At 46.2% G+C, this 15,191-nt stretch overlaps 1 protein-coding gene across 1 annotated transcript in view; it reads right to left on the reverse strand.

Moving 5' to 3' along the window:
- Positions 1-12,500, reverse strand: part of PCGF3 (polycomb group ring finger 3) — a 155,665-nt gene extending 143,165 nt beyond the window's left edge. Inside the window, exon 1 of the mRNA XM_077475394.1 lies at positions 12,176-12,500. The gene's annotated coding sequence lies outside the window, so the exon portion shown is untranslated. The remainder of the gene's footprint in view (positions 1-12,175) is intronic.
- Positions 12,501-15,191: the final 2,691 nt, after the last annotated feature.

Raw genomic sequence — 15,191 nt, forward strand, 5'->3', positions numbered from 1 at the left:
TACTATCCAAAAGTTAAAACAAGGGCAGAAGATTTAATAGATGGAAAGTTGAAAAATAAATAAATATACATGACTCAAGGCTTGCTTTAATCGCCAGGTGATTTTTTTTTTTTTATCTCACAGCCAGATCCCCACAAGGTATGATGCACAAGGCATGGCAGTGAGACTGGTTCAGCAGCCCCCAAGTCATGGGATGTGACCCAGAAGGCTGTGGACAGGAAGGAAGAGGGAGGGTGGTGGTGGTGGAGGTGCTAACCGGACGTTGAGAAATTGGAAGAGGGTATCTGTCAAAAAAAAAAAAAAATGTGCATTAGCGTATGGGAGGGTCAAATAGTCCCCCATCTGATTTTCACAACCCTATGACAGGTGGCATTGCCACTATTAAAGCTCAACACCAGGGGTGTTCGGTAAATATAACTTGCTGCTTATATTTTATTTGCTCTTTTTTGAAAAGGACACAATTTAAATTCTTCTTCTAAGCAATATTAAAGCCCAACTCCAGGAAAAACTGCAAGGGTTAATTGTTCATTTGCTCTAGGGGAAGATTAGGAAGTAAATACTTACCTTACTAGTCTCCAGTAGGCTCCTTCCAGCACGTTGACTGGCTTCAGTCACATTCCTGCTTCCGAGAGTAGGCCACATGCATGTGCGATCCCCGGTTGGCACCCGCTGTGATTGGGACTTGCTGACAGGCTCCCACTGTGTACAAACAAAGACCTGCCGATTGGCTGTAAACATTCACAGCCCAAAGCAACAATCTCTCCATTTTTTTTATCCCTGCAATGCAAGGATGAGAAACAGATCTAGTAGTAAAAGCAGCACACACATTACACATAGTTAAGCCCCATACACACACATTGGCCAGTTTCTATTGACATTTCTATTGACATTCGGCCCATGTGTAATGAGACCAGACTGACAGAAGCCTGTCGTCCTGCCAGCTTTTGTCAAAGGAGCATTGACCGAAAAAGGTCTGCTCGACTGGCTCCCTGTCTCTTAGCCAATGGTCCGAGAATGCTGACCGAAGTGCTCTGGTGGGGGAGATTGCTGTACTAGCATCAGATTGTTAGTACAGTGGCTTCTATCTGAGCTGTCAGTTTTTTTGTTTTTAATACAGCGACAGCGCTTTGTGTGGTTACTCTCTAGGGATTTAGAATGAGGATATCGTCAAGGTAAACCACCACACATTATTGCAACATGTCATAGGACATCCTTTATGAATTCCTGAATAACTGGAACATTGCAAAGACCAAACAGCATTACGAGGTATTAGTAATGTCCCGTTCTGGTATTAAAAACGCAGTTTTTCATTCGTCGCTCTCCTTGATCCTCACAAGATTGTATGCCCTTCTCATATCGAGCTTTATGAAAACTGCTGCTTCCTTGGAGGCGGGCAGACACATGCTTCGATATCAATAGAATCAGATATGCATTCTTAATCGTGAAGCAACTGAGACCCCTAGAAATTGATACAAAGCTCATCTCTGTTTTTCATAAAAGAAAAAGCCAGCACAAGCAGGAGACGAGGATTTGCAGGTAAACTGGCTTGACCTTTGTCAAAGGCATCGCTAAATTCACAGTACTCTTTTGGCAAGGAGGAGTGTGAAGAGGCGCACAAGACCTAAGCCACCTACTGAAAACATGTTTTACTGCATTGTGGCCACCAGGAAAGAACCTCAGCACAAAGCCAATCAAAAGAGGGGTTGCTCCTCTGTAACCAAGGATAACCAATAATCACTGTGTAATGAGGTGAGGAAAGGACTTGGAATTGGATCTCATTGTGAAGAGCCCCTATGGGCATGGTCAACAGAGAAGTCACATGGGCAGGCTGTAGACTTCTCCCATCAAAAACCTCCATGGCAAGTGGAGTGGCACGAAGCTGCAGTGGAATCGAGTGCTTAGACTCAAAGGCATGATCTATGAAAAGGCCTGCACTCCGGGAGTCGACTAGAGTCTGTGTCTCGATGGACGACTCAGACCAAGAAAGGGTAACCAGAACTAAAGGCTTATCCTTCAGGATAACTGAGGACTTAATGTCATTTAAGGTCTATCCCCTACAGGACCTTAAGGTGGGGGTGTTTCCCGTACGGGTAGGACAAGACTTCAAAAAGTGACCTGCCTGGTCACAATAAAAAGGCAAAACTCTCCCTTCTCCTAAAGGCCCTCTCATTCGCAGAGAGACATGTGAAGCCCAACTGCATGGGTTCTACGTCAGTGGTGGACTCTGTACCAGGAAGCATGGGAAGCAAGGGTGGGACTGCAAAGCTTGGAGCCAAGTGTACAGGAGGCTTCTGGAAGGTCTCTCTGAGTTTGGAGTCAATGAGAATGGCAAATGTGACCAACCTCTCCAGATCCATTAGGTATGTCTCGGGCTGCTATCTCATCTTTGATGTTATCCGAGAGACCATAAGAAAAGGCAGCCACGAGGGCTTCATCGTTCCAATCGATCTCTGTTGCCAGAGTACGGAATTCAATGTCGCAAATGGCAACAGTTCTCGCACGCTGATGGACATCAGATGGAGACAGAAAATGCAGTTAAAAAAAAAAAAATAATAATAAAAAAAAAAATAATCACACCTTTTAATATAAAATGGTAGAAATAGTAAACGTAGTCAAAACAATGCCAGGGTATGCTAGCCGAAGCGGGTTGTCAGAACAAGCCAGTAAATCAGTAAGCAAGAGATCAGCATAGCTGGAGGCAGCAGACAGGTTCAGGAACCAGAAGGGATATCAGTCAGGCAAATCTTCAACAGGAACACAGCAGAGAGTCTCCAGTTATGTTTGACCAAGGTGAAGGCACAGAAGAAATGAACCAGGCAGTTTAGAAATAGCCAGAAGGGGCTGGCTGTAGGCTGGACTGACAAGCAGGAAATGATCACCAGGTGAGCCGCTGTGGAAAGGAGTACTGGCAATAAACCGACAGCTGAGCAACCTGTGCACTGAGAAAGGAGGGCTGAGAGCCCAGCCCTGACACAGTGTCCCTGCTAGAGTCAATTTCACGTGTGTGTGTCTGCCTATTGGCTCATTTCCCTGAGCTACTTACTATATTGAGAATAAAATAAAAAAAATTTTTTTTGCGTTAATATTCACCTTAAAAATTATATATTGTACGTGTTTGTAGCCTAAATACTGAAATTTGCACTTAAAACTGTAATTTTGTAACTTTTGAAAAAAAAAAAAAAAAACACAAACTGAGCATGTGCAGCCCGACTCCAAAGACTATCTTATTTCGGACATGTTTTGAAGTCATTGGAAGAAGGAGGAGGAGGAGGAGGATCTGTACATGAAGGATCAAACAGCCTTTTTACCCAATGCAGAGGATTAACACCTTAGGTTCCACAGCAAGCATACTTTTCTGCATATACAGACTGATGTTACTGTTGTGGGTTTAGTAACACTTTAAGGAGAGGCCTGGAGAGTTCATGTTTACCATAATTTATTCCTGTTTATACCAGGCTTAAGGCTGGCCATACAGGAGTCATTTTTAAATGACGATTCTCCCATCCACGCATTTAACAAGGATGGGGTAATACCTCCCGCTGAGCTACTGTAGTCTGACAGTGGGGGGAGGGGGGGCGGGACTTCCTCACTGTCAGAATAGATTGATCAGCAGCAGCGGCTCTGATCTAGGGAACATTTTCCAATAGGCTGATTGTACACAAGTCGATCGATAGTTGTGTACAACCAAGCCTAGCCATACTTGGATCAAAATTCGGTTGAACTGGATGAATCTTGCATGGGCAGCTTTATTATTATTACAGGTCATTAGTTTTGTTTACTTCCCCCCCCCCCCCCAACTGTATACAAACACACACACACACACACACACACACACACACACACACACACACACACACACACACACACTCCTCAGGTAGGAAGGTCTTGCACAAATGAGCAATACAAGGAATGAGCAGCACACATTAACTCTCAGTACACCCCCCCCCCCAACATAAGGAGCCAAAAAACATTTATTTATGGCTTATTTCCCATTCTTGTCGGTCGTTCTGAATGTAATGTGTCAATATGCCAGCTGAAAGTGCCTCTCCCACAGAGTAGTATACTGCTTTCCACCCAGCACCCATGTGCTCATTCATAGACCTGCAACAGCAGATAAAGGAACACACTTTTGAAACATAAATCAATTAAATAAAAAAAATTATAAAAAAAAAAAAAAAAACACACACACTTTAACTGCAGTATTCCCCAGCTTCAAATACTCACCTTCCCTGCCATTCTCTTTGTCTGCTAAAAACAAAGGAGAAATACTTTGAAGTACCTCTGTGTATGGGGGCATGTGACAGGGTTGGTGCTTGGTGATTGGTAGCCTGTTACATAGAAGTTGGGAGGGAGCCCTAGCATGCTTGATGTCACTACGTTGAGATTACACAGGGTCTAGAGGCCATGTTCACCTTTGACCTATAGATATAGAATTTAAAGAGGAGCTCCAGGCTCCTTTAGAGAAAAAAAAAGTCAGTAACTACAAATATCGTAGCTGTGGACTCTTAATATAAGGATACTTACCTGTCTAGGGATCCTACAATGTCTGCACCTGAGCCGATTCTTCAAAAATCGGCTTTGGGTGCAAGCGCTGGCATCTAGTAAGGTAAACAGGAAGTGAAGCCTTGAGACTTTACAGACCGTTTCCTACTGCGCATGCGCAAGTCGCCCTTCTGTGCCCTGTGAATGGTCCCGTTGTCTTCTGGGACTTGTAATGTGTCCTAAAAGACTGCAGGGGAAGGAGGGTGGCAAAACTTTCGGCTCAGTTCATCAAAACCTGTTACCTGCGCCCACCCAAAAAGTGCCAAATGTGGCAGTGGAGTGGTGCAAACAAGCAGAAAGACAAGTTTTAGCCATTGGAGGACAAGCAGGCTGCGCTTCCAGCAGCCAGAAAACGGACCATGCTGGGATGGATGTGTATCCATGTCTAGTGTGGTAAGTTTGAAAAAGGAAAGCGGGGTACTTGCAGGATCACCAGGTATTTCACACAAAAAAAAAAAAAAAAAAAGGAAGAAATACAATGGACAGGTTACTTATCAACAAGTACATTGTAAAATATGCTCCCCTGTCTCAGCTAGCAGCAAGTTAGTATAAGTGTTAGGGGGGGGGGGGGAGGGGCAGTTCTAAGGTTAGTTAGATTCCAGAATCCTACTTTCAATTTCTTCATTCCCGGCGGCTAAATAGAGTGGAGAGAGGGAGGGTGAAGAAAAGCCTGGCAAGGTGAAAGTTGGGAACAAATGCACTTTAAGATATGTCTACAAGCTATAGTCCCCTTTTAAAAGCACCCAGAATCATTAAAAATTAAGAAAAAAAAATAAAAAAAAGAAGTGCAGAAAAGTTTTTTTCTCTCATGTACAAAGCAAAAATTCCCATAAACACAGAAGTCAACAGAAGCCTATAACTGGAAGACAGCGCAATAAATTTGCTTTACAGTTCCACATATTTAAAAACCTGTAACTATTTAAAGCAGAACAATGTAACTGTTTCCCAAAACTATTACATTCAAGACATGCCATGAATGGCATTTGTTGTGAAAAAATGGGAGGATTTACTGACGATTTAAGTCATTGACAAATGCAAGAGGTTTGGGCCAGAGGAAGTAAACATTTCAGCAGTCCATGGTTGTCAGACTTGGGCAACTGAAGCTGACCATAGGCTGTTTATTTTTTATTCAGCCAGCCCAAAGGAGCTGAATGGAGAAATCCCCTGTGGCCAAGGTATTGTATTGTGACAGCTGCACCTGCCCGAATACACTAACCAGCGGCTGCAGCCACTGAACAGGAAAAGTTTTTCAATCAATGGACAGACTTCTGTCCAGTGGGGAAGCCCACACTGTTTAGAATTTGGTTGGTCCCCGTTGAACCAGCCAAATTTCGGTGAGTGTATGGCCACCTTAAAGAGTTTAACTAAGATGGGGAAGGTTAGGCAAGGTGTGCACAATTGTATGCTGCTTTCACTTTTGTTTTATTAAATACCTACAAACGGACTTAGAGATTGCTATACAATTCTAAACAAGTGTAATTACACAACTTTCCATAGGTATCTATCTACAGAAGTGAAAGCTATATTAGCAAAGACCAACCATATTTACTTTTAATTTACAGGACATTCATTCTTTTTGCTTCAAGATAACAAGCAGTCAAACGTATTTTGAAACGGCCATTGTCAAGTCACTAGCAGGTGTTGATGTTTCATTTACTGGTTACAAGCTGCCAGGTACCATGGAAACAATGAAAAGCATTAACAACATTTCCAAATGTCACTAACAATGTACAAAGATACATAGAGATCATAAAAACTAGCCTTAAACCCAGAACAGCATATCACAGTCTTAATATAATACCAGCCTTGAGAGACGTACATAATTCATTAACAGATGGGTGGTGGGTGCAGATCATTCGTTATTCAGCAACTCTTATCCAATCCAAAAAGGGAAAAAAAAGAATCACTTAATAGCTAATAATGACAACTGACCACTAATCTGCTAATCACAAATGCTTTTTCATAGACCATGATCTCCAGTAACACTTTCATAATCACAATCTTTAGAAATGATAGATGGAAAATAAGGGAAACCAGACTAGGAAGGGAAGTAACAGGTAGGTATATCGAGAAAAAAAAAGGGAACACTGAGGAATTTCAGATAGAACATTTATGAGTTTAAAAGATCCAGAAATCAATGACAAAATAACTGAATTACAAAACAACTGAAATGAACAATAACCAACATCACTGAAAAAAGAAGGAAACAATTGTTGCCGACAACGTGTGTCTTGTGTATGCAATGAACAAAAAAGTTTCTATGTTGCCAAAAACAGCTAAATTCCAGCTGTCAACTTTTTTTTTTTAGTACAGGCAAGAATGAAAAAAGAAGCTCTGGTTGTCGAGGACAAGGCAAACTTTAAGAAAGTGGGAAAACAAAGTGGAAGTTCGGACAAAACCTATGTAATCCTAAATCTACTCTCAGCCACATTCTTTAGCTAATCTATCAAAACCTGTAAAGAAAAAATAAATACTATACATACCTTTCTGAAGCTGATCCAGTCTGGTCTCCAGCAGCAGATTGTGTACAGAGAGAACCGACAAGCTGGGAAATGTTGTCACCCAATAGAGATACTATGGGGCTTCAGTTGTCAGCTGCCTCTCCTACACACTGAGGCCACCGCTGACAGCTCAGTGTAGGACCAGAACGGAAACGGCTGCAGAACAGGTAAGTATAGCGATTTCTTCTTTACGGGCTAGATAGATCGCGAAAGAATGTGGCTGAGAGTAGGTTTAGAAAGTTCAGCCAAAACCTATTTATGCCAGTCATACATGGATTGAAATTCAGCTGGTTCAGCAGGGACCGGCTGAATTTTGATCCACGAATGGGCACCCTGGTTGTACAGAAGTCAATTAGTCAACTTCTGTACTACCATCCTGTGTTTTTTCCCAAATGATCAGTCGCACTGGATATAGCTGGCAACACTGATTGTGTCCTGACAACTAAGAAGAATGAGAACATTATATTACAGTGGGAGTAATTCCCCCATCCACCTCAAATGTGTGGATGGGTGAAATCAGCAAATTTTTTATGAAGAAGAAGGAAGAAGAGACAAGATGGGCATCTGGAAAAGTGACTTAGCAGCAAGGTGTAGTAAAGTGCTTTGATAGAAACCAGGGCTACTGTTAGCAATCACAAGGCCACATACAGCCAACCTGATAGGGCCTTGCCCCCAGCCGAAAGTTACTGAGGACATAGATTTATCAGTCCCTTTCTCTGCAGCCTCAGCTGCATAGTTGAATGAATAGGAAGCGTTCTGATGCTTCCTGCTCATTAATAAACTGAAGCATAGTAGACATGGTCGATGTTTAGTACTAACTGCTCACTGCGTTCATTCAGGAAAATAAAATGACATTTACTGGTCCCTTCCTCCGCTCTCCATCCTGAAACATCCCTGTACGTGCCCATAGTAGCTGCCTGGCAGGAGAAGAGAGGAGGGAAGCCGCTCTGTGGGGGAAAGGGGCTAGAGAGGACCAATCCCCCTGCAGTGCAGCCGGAGAAGCTGGCAGCGCTACAGGAGGAGGCAGAAGAGGATTAGTGTTTTCAATAAGACAGCACAGCCAGCCCTCATGCTCAGCAGGTACCCAGGCCCCCCTTTTGAGCTAATGGGACCTGTGCCCAGGCCCAGTACAGAAGGGTGGGCTGTACTGCCTTATCAGTGGCCCTGATAGAAAAAAAAAAAAAAGTTGAAAAGTGTGATAGCAGCATTGTCCAGAAGTCACAAGAATAATAATGAATCTTCACATAAATTGTCTAAAGGAAAAAAAATAATAAGTTATCTGAACCTTTGAGATCATACATGGAAACACTAGCTGGTGTAAAAATGTAATATATAACAGAAGGAAACTGGTAGCAGAAAGTGGCAGGACATAGCGTGGTAGAACTTAAGCCGGCCATAGACGGTTCAAATATTGGCTGGTTCAGCAGGCTAAGATTCGAACCATGCATGGGTAGGCTGAACGTACTCAAGTTGATCGATCAACTTGGGTACAGCCAGCCTGACGGATTTTACATGTGATTATTGCTAGTGGCTATAATAGCCGCTAGCAATAATTACTGTGTTCTCCCAGCGGGGACTACTTCCCCTGCTGGGAGAACATAATGACTCCTAAAGGGGGATTCACCGACTGTGTTGATGGGGGAATCAAGACATTTTCTTCGTTCCGTCCATGGCCAGCTTGCTGCAAGACTTGCTAAGCCCCAAATAAAAGATTATATTGCTAGCTAGCAACTCTGATAACCCTCAGAATCGGCATCAAGTGAATAGAAACAAGACCTAGATAAGCTGCTCAATAGAGATGTCAGGACAACATGCTACTCAATAAAAGTGTTTGTGTGTTTAAAAGTCAAGTTGAATATGTGCTACAGCGACATGGGAAAATGTGGTGGTATTCTTATAATGTGTACAAATATTGGCAAGGGAGTGGGAAAATTAAAGTAAAGTAATCTAAAGCCTTCCTTTTTGTTAAAAAAAAAAAAAAAAGGAATTGTTAAAAACCCAGTTGTCCCACTAAGAAGATTTTCCTTCACTGTCTGCTCTGAAGACATAACAGGAAGTGAGATGAAATCTTGAGACAAAATTACCCTCTTAGCCGGTCTTCACCCTTAAACGTTACAACACTAGAACTCCACAGACCCCACCAAATTCAGCAGGACCCATGATAAATCCAGACCTCTGCAGAACTCCACTGACCCCATCAAATTCACCAGGAGCTCGCTAAAACTCCACAGACCCCACCAAATTCAGCAGGACCTCTCCAGGACTCCACAGACCTCTCCAGAACTCCACAGATTCACCAGAACCCACCAGAATTCCATAGATCTCTCTGGAATTCCTCCAAATTCTCCAGGACCTCTCCAGAACTCCGCAGACCCCACCAAATTCTCCAGGACCTCTCCAGAACTCCGCAGACCCCACCAAATTCTCCAGGACCTCTCCAGAACTCCGCAGACCCCCACCAAATTCTCCAGGACCTCTCCAGAACTCCGCAGACCCCACCAAATTCTCCAGGACCTCTCCAGAACTCCGCAGACCCCACCAAATTCTCCAGGACCTCTCCAGAACTCCGCAGACCCCACCAAATTCTCCAGGACCTCTCCAGAACTCCGCAGACCCCACCAAATTCTCCAGGACCTCTCCAGAACTCCGCAGACCCCACCAAATTCTCCAGGACCTCTCCAGAACTCCGCAGACCCCACCAAATTCTCCAGGACCCTCCAGAACTCCGCAGACATCTCCAGAACTCCGCAGACATCTCCAGAACTCCGCAGACATCTCCAGAACTCCGCAGACCACACCAAAATTCTCCAGGACCTCTCCAGAACTCCGCAGACCACACCAAATTCTCCAGGACCTCTCCAGAACTCCGCAGACCCCACCAAATTCACCAGGACCTCTCCAGAACTCCGCAGACCCCACCAAATTCACCAGGACCTCTCCAGAACTCCGCAGACCACACCATATTCTCCAGGACCCACCAGCCGGTCTTCACCCTTAAACGTTACAACACTAGAACTCCACAGACCCCACCAAATTCAGCAGGACCCATGATAAATCCAGACCTCTGCAGAACTCCACTGACCCCATCAAATTCACCAGGAGCTCGCTAAAACTCCACAGACCCCACCAAATTCAGCAGGACCTCTCCAGGACTCCACAGACCTCTCCAGAACTCCACAGATTCACCAGAACCCACCAGAATTCCATAGATCTCTCTGGAATTCCTCCAAATTCTCCAGGACCTCTCCAGAACTCCGCAGACCCCACCAAATTCTCCAGGACCTCTCCAGAACTCCGCAGACCCCACCAAATTCTCCAGGACCTCTCCAGAACTCCGCAGACCCCACCAAATTCTCCAGGACCTCTCCAGAACTCCGCAGACCCCACCAAATTCTCCAGGACCTCTCCAGAACTCCGCAGACCCCACCAAATTCTCCAGGACCTCTCCAGAACTCCGCAGACCCAACCAAATTCTCCAGGACCTCTCCAGAACTCCGCAGACCCCACCAAATTCTCCAGGACCTCTCCAGAACTCCGCAGACCCCACCAAATTCTCCAGGACCTCTCCAGAACTCCGCAGACCCCACCAAATTCTCCAGGACCCTCCAGAACTCCGCAGACATCTCCAGAACTCCGCAGACATCTCCAGAACTCCGCAGAACTCCGCAGACCACACCAAATTCTCCAGGACCTCTCCAGAACTCCGCAGACCCCACCAAATTCACCAGGACCTCTCCAGAACTCCGCAGACCACACCATATTCTCCAGGACCCACCAGAACTCCACAGACCTCTCCAGAACTCCACAGACCTCTCCAGAACTCCACAGACCTCACCAAATTCACCAGGACCTCTCCAGAACTCCACAGACCCCACCAAATTCACCAGGACCTCTCCAGAACTCCGCAGACCCCACCAAATTCTCCAGGACCCACCAGAACTCCACAGACCTCTCCAGAACTCCACAGACCTCTCCAGAACTCCACAGACCCCACCAAATTCACCAGGACCTCTCCAGAACTCCACAGACCCCACCAAATTCACCAGGACCTCTCCACAACTCCGCAGACCCCACCAAATTCACCAGGACCTCTCCAGAACTCCGCAGACCCCACCAAATTCTCCAGGACCTCTCCAGAACTCCGCAGACCCCACCAAATTCTCCAGGACCTCTCCATAACTCCGCAGACCCCACCAAATTCACCAGGACCTCTCCAGAACTCCACAGACCCCACCAAATTCTCCAGGACCGACCACAACTCCACAGACCTCTCCAGAACTCCACAGACCCCACCAAATTCACCAGGACCTCTCCAGAACTCTACAGACCCCAACAAATTCACCAGGACCTCTCCAGAACTCTACAGACCCCAACAAATTCACCAGGACCTCTCCAGAACTCTACAGACCCCAACAAATTCACCAGGACCTCTCCAGAACTCTACAGACCCCAACAAATTCACCAGGACCTCTCCAGAACTCTACAGACCCCAACAAATTCACCAGGACCTCTCCAGAACTCTACAGACCCCAACAAATTCACCAGGACCTCTCCAGAACTCTACAGACCCCAACAAATTCACCAGGACCTCTCCAGAACTCCACAGACCCTAGCAGAACTCCACAGTCTGAGGGACATGGGGTGATTGATGAAGGCTTGAGACTGGTAAAGCTGCAAAGCCAAGGTAGACCATGAAACCTAATGTTAGCTGAAGGGTAAAAGGGCAATTCACTTAGCAATCTTCTCCAACCATAGCAGGGGGTGGGGGAAATAAACAGAAAAGACCTGGGGGGGGGGGGGAGAGAGATGTTGAAGGCAGATGCATTAGTGAATCCCTCTTCAGGCCATAAGCCAGGGGGGGGGGGGGGGCACAGAAAGTGGAGTGCTGGAATACAGGATGGAGACATGACTGGGGGGCTGTAGCATGGTTGCACACACACATGTATATGTATTGTATATACTGTTGTATGTAGTGTGGGGCTTTAAACACAAGAGATGTGCTAGATGAAGGGAAAAAAAGGGAGGGCTGATAAGGTGGGGAGGGGAGTCACAATCCTGACTACTGCTCTCTATGGGAGCCCAGGTCCCCCTCACTTTGCAGGGGTGGTGGGGATATCTAATCACACACTGACCTGCTGCAATGGTGCCGCTGTAGTTGCCGGGTGTCTGTGGAGATGAAGCCGCCGCTTGCTTTGCTGGAGGGGGGTTTCTCCACCGGGCAGAGCACAGACAGACACACACACAGGGCAAGGGGAGAAGCCTCGCTGTGTGCAGAGCTGTGCAGCTGCCAAAGCCAAGGAAAAGGACGGATGTGTGTGGGGGCCACACGGGGCTCACTCGTGCTCCCGACCAGTCCCCCCTTAGTTAAAAAAACAAGATTGGAAATGAAGAGGAAAAAAAAATTCCGGCAGGAGTTTAAAACAAAGAGGCGGAAATAGCCGAGCCGTGCCGAGCAGAGCCGAATGTGAGAGCTGCGCCTGCGCCCCGCAGGAGGGGGGGAGGACAGCGGGGAGGGAGGGGGGAAAGCTGGGCTTGTTCTCCTCTATTGCAGGCAGGCAGGCAGGCAGCCTCCTGAGGTAAAAGGCTACAAGTGATCCTGGGGGACTACACACATGGGACACAAGGGAAAAAAAACTCACATCTACTGTCAGCTGGGTGAACACAGAGGGGGAAGTGCTCATAAGTCACCACAAACATCCAACCATGTGCCTCTGGGATTTAAATAAAATAAAAGACTCTCTTACCTGTGATTGGAGGTTTGAGGTGAACGCAGGCTCATTGCATTATAGGTCACTTCCTCACCGCTAGCACTGAGTCCCTCCGTTCACACTTGAGCGTTTTTTTCTCTACTAGAGACGAGCTTGGGCATCTTCCGAACTCATTTCTAACCCAAACTCATGCTCTTTTGTACCCCAACGAGGCGCGGGCAAGGAATGACCCGGGCCACAGTTCATTGGGGCCAAAGTTTGGGTCGGAGTTGAGAAGACGCCCAAGCTCTATTTTCCACACATGCAGAATCCTGTTCTTTTAATTGTCTCTGGTCACACTAGTGTGCTCTGTCACTCAACGCCCTATGTTCGAAAAAAGGACATGAGCTTTTTTTTTTTCTTTTGAGCATATTTAGGAGTTTTTGGCCTTTAGACTTCAATCCATGTAAGCCCCCATTTACACTTGGGAATTTTTCGGCTCATTTCCCTACCCCTTGCATTCCCTGACTACACAGAATCCCATTCATTATAACTGTCCCTGGTCACACATGTATGCTCAGTCACCCTACAGTCTAATGCCGCGTACACACGACCGGTTTTTCCTTCAACATAAACTCTGGCGGTTTTTCCAACGGAATTCCACTGAAACGGTCTTGACTACACACACAATCACACCTAAGTCCGATTGTCTAGAATGTGGTTACGTACGGCACGTACAACGGGACTAGAAAACGGGAGTTCAATAGCGAGTAGCCAATAGCTTCCCTTGTGTTATTTTTGGTCCATCGGAATAACATACAGACGAACGGTTTTCCCGATAGGAATTGATTCCATTGGAAAGATTTAAAACATGTTCTATTTCTAGGTCCGCCAGGATTTTCGAAAAATAAAAAGTCAGATGAGGCATACACACGATCAGAATATCCGATGGAATGATTCCGTCTGACCTTTTCTGCCAGATCAACGGAGCGTGGTGTTGAGATGAGACGTGATGTGTGAGCGCGCGGTGAACCTCCAGGCTCTGGGGAAGCTGAGCTGAGCGGTGCGGAGCTGTAGCGAGACACGAGATGGCCCTCCCACGTCCTGGTTCCGGGTTCCTCTGAGACTGAAGCCCAACATGGCGACACGGCGGCATACCGCTCCGCAGTCTCTGGGTAGGGGGAAGCCTCAGACGGGACAGGGGCGGCCTGAGAGCATATCTGTTTCCACTGAGCGCGGAGCAGGGAAAAGCAGCCCGGAAACGACTAGAGACAGACGTGAAAGGTAACGGATCACCTGAATGCAAAGTCAGCCAAGGAATGCACAGGTGTGAAAAAGAAATGCAAATGAAGGGTCAAGGCCCGCCGGGATTTAAAAGGAAAGGTTTAACAAGTTTAACACTGGCTGGAGACAGTATGATTGGAGAGCTGGGGATGGAGGAGCAGGACAGCATGGCCGGGAGGGATAATCATATGACCGCAGGTGAGAACTGCAAAATAAATCATCAAGGCACAGAGACTGAGTTCAATAAAGGAGCCCAGGGGCAGTATAGGATACAGGACACCCCGGGAGAGGGGAGTAGAGGGGTGAGAAATGTGGACCCCTCAAAGGAAGGCACTCAAGGGGTGGACTGTGAAGGGAGAACCCCCAATGGGGGAGTGGGATGTGTGAGCCCGGGTAGGACCCTAGATGGAACCCCAGAAGGGGACATAAGAAAACAAACATCACAACCTATATCTCTGATACAAAGTCCCTCATCAGAGCAAACGGTATCCCAAACAGAGGCAATAGGTGTGATAATGGATAAAGAGCTAAGGGAACTATTGAAAGCTCTCCCCACAAAAACTGATATGCAATCACTAATTGCAGTAGTGGAGTTATCATGTAATCAAATGATGGATGGCCTGTGAGAGGATATAGTAGCCCTGGGGCATAGAGTGGAAGAGATGGAGACAAGCCAAGATGGGATTAAACTGGCAGTGGCGGACACCCAGGAGATGGTAAAGCACCATGAAGGAATAATAAACTCACTATTAGATCAATTGGACGATCAAGAAAATAGGGATCGAAGGCAAAATATCCGTATAAGAGGTCTGGCTGAGGCAAAAGGGGGTACGGACTTATTACAGACAGTGACAGAACTTTTTCATCAGATTCTGGAGCCCTTGACAATAGAAACAGTGGAAATAGACAGAGTACATCGGTTTCTGTCTCAACCCTCCCAGAGTACAGACAGACCCAGAGACATCATATGCAAACTGCATAGATTTACTATGAAGGAGGCAATTATGAAAGCAGCCCGTAATAATCCTACTATAGAGTATGAAGGTTGCCAGATATCCCTATTTCCATACTTATCATATCGCACATTAGTGTAACGTAGGACTGTCCGGCCTTTACTGGAAGTAATGCGTACTGCAGAGGTGAAATATGGGTGGGGCTTTCCCTTTCGAATAACGAC

The sequence above is a fragment of the Lithobates pipiens genome, unplaced genomic scaffold (genome assembly GCF_037356315.1).
Source record: "Lithobates pipiens isolate NorthernLeopardFrog02 unplaced genomic scaffold, aLitPip1_a1.2 Scaffold_13, whole genome shotgun sequence".
NCBI classification, from domain to species: Eukaryota; Metazoa; Chordata; class Amphibia; order Anura; family Ranidae; genus Lithobates; species Lithobates pipiens.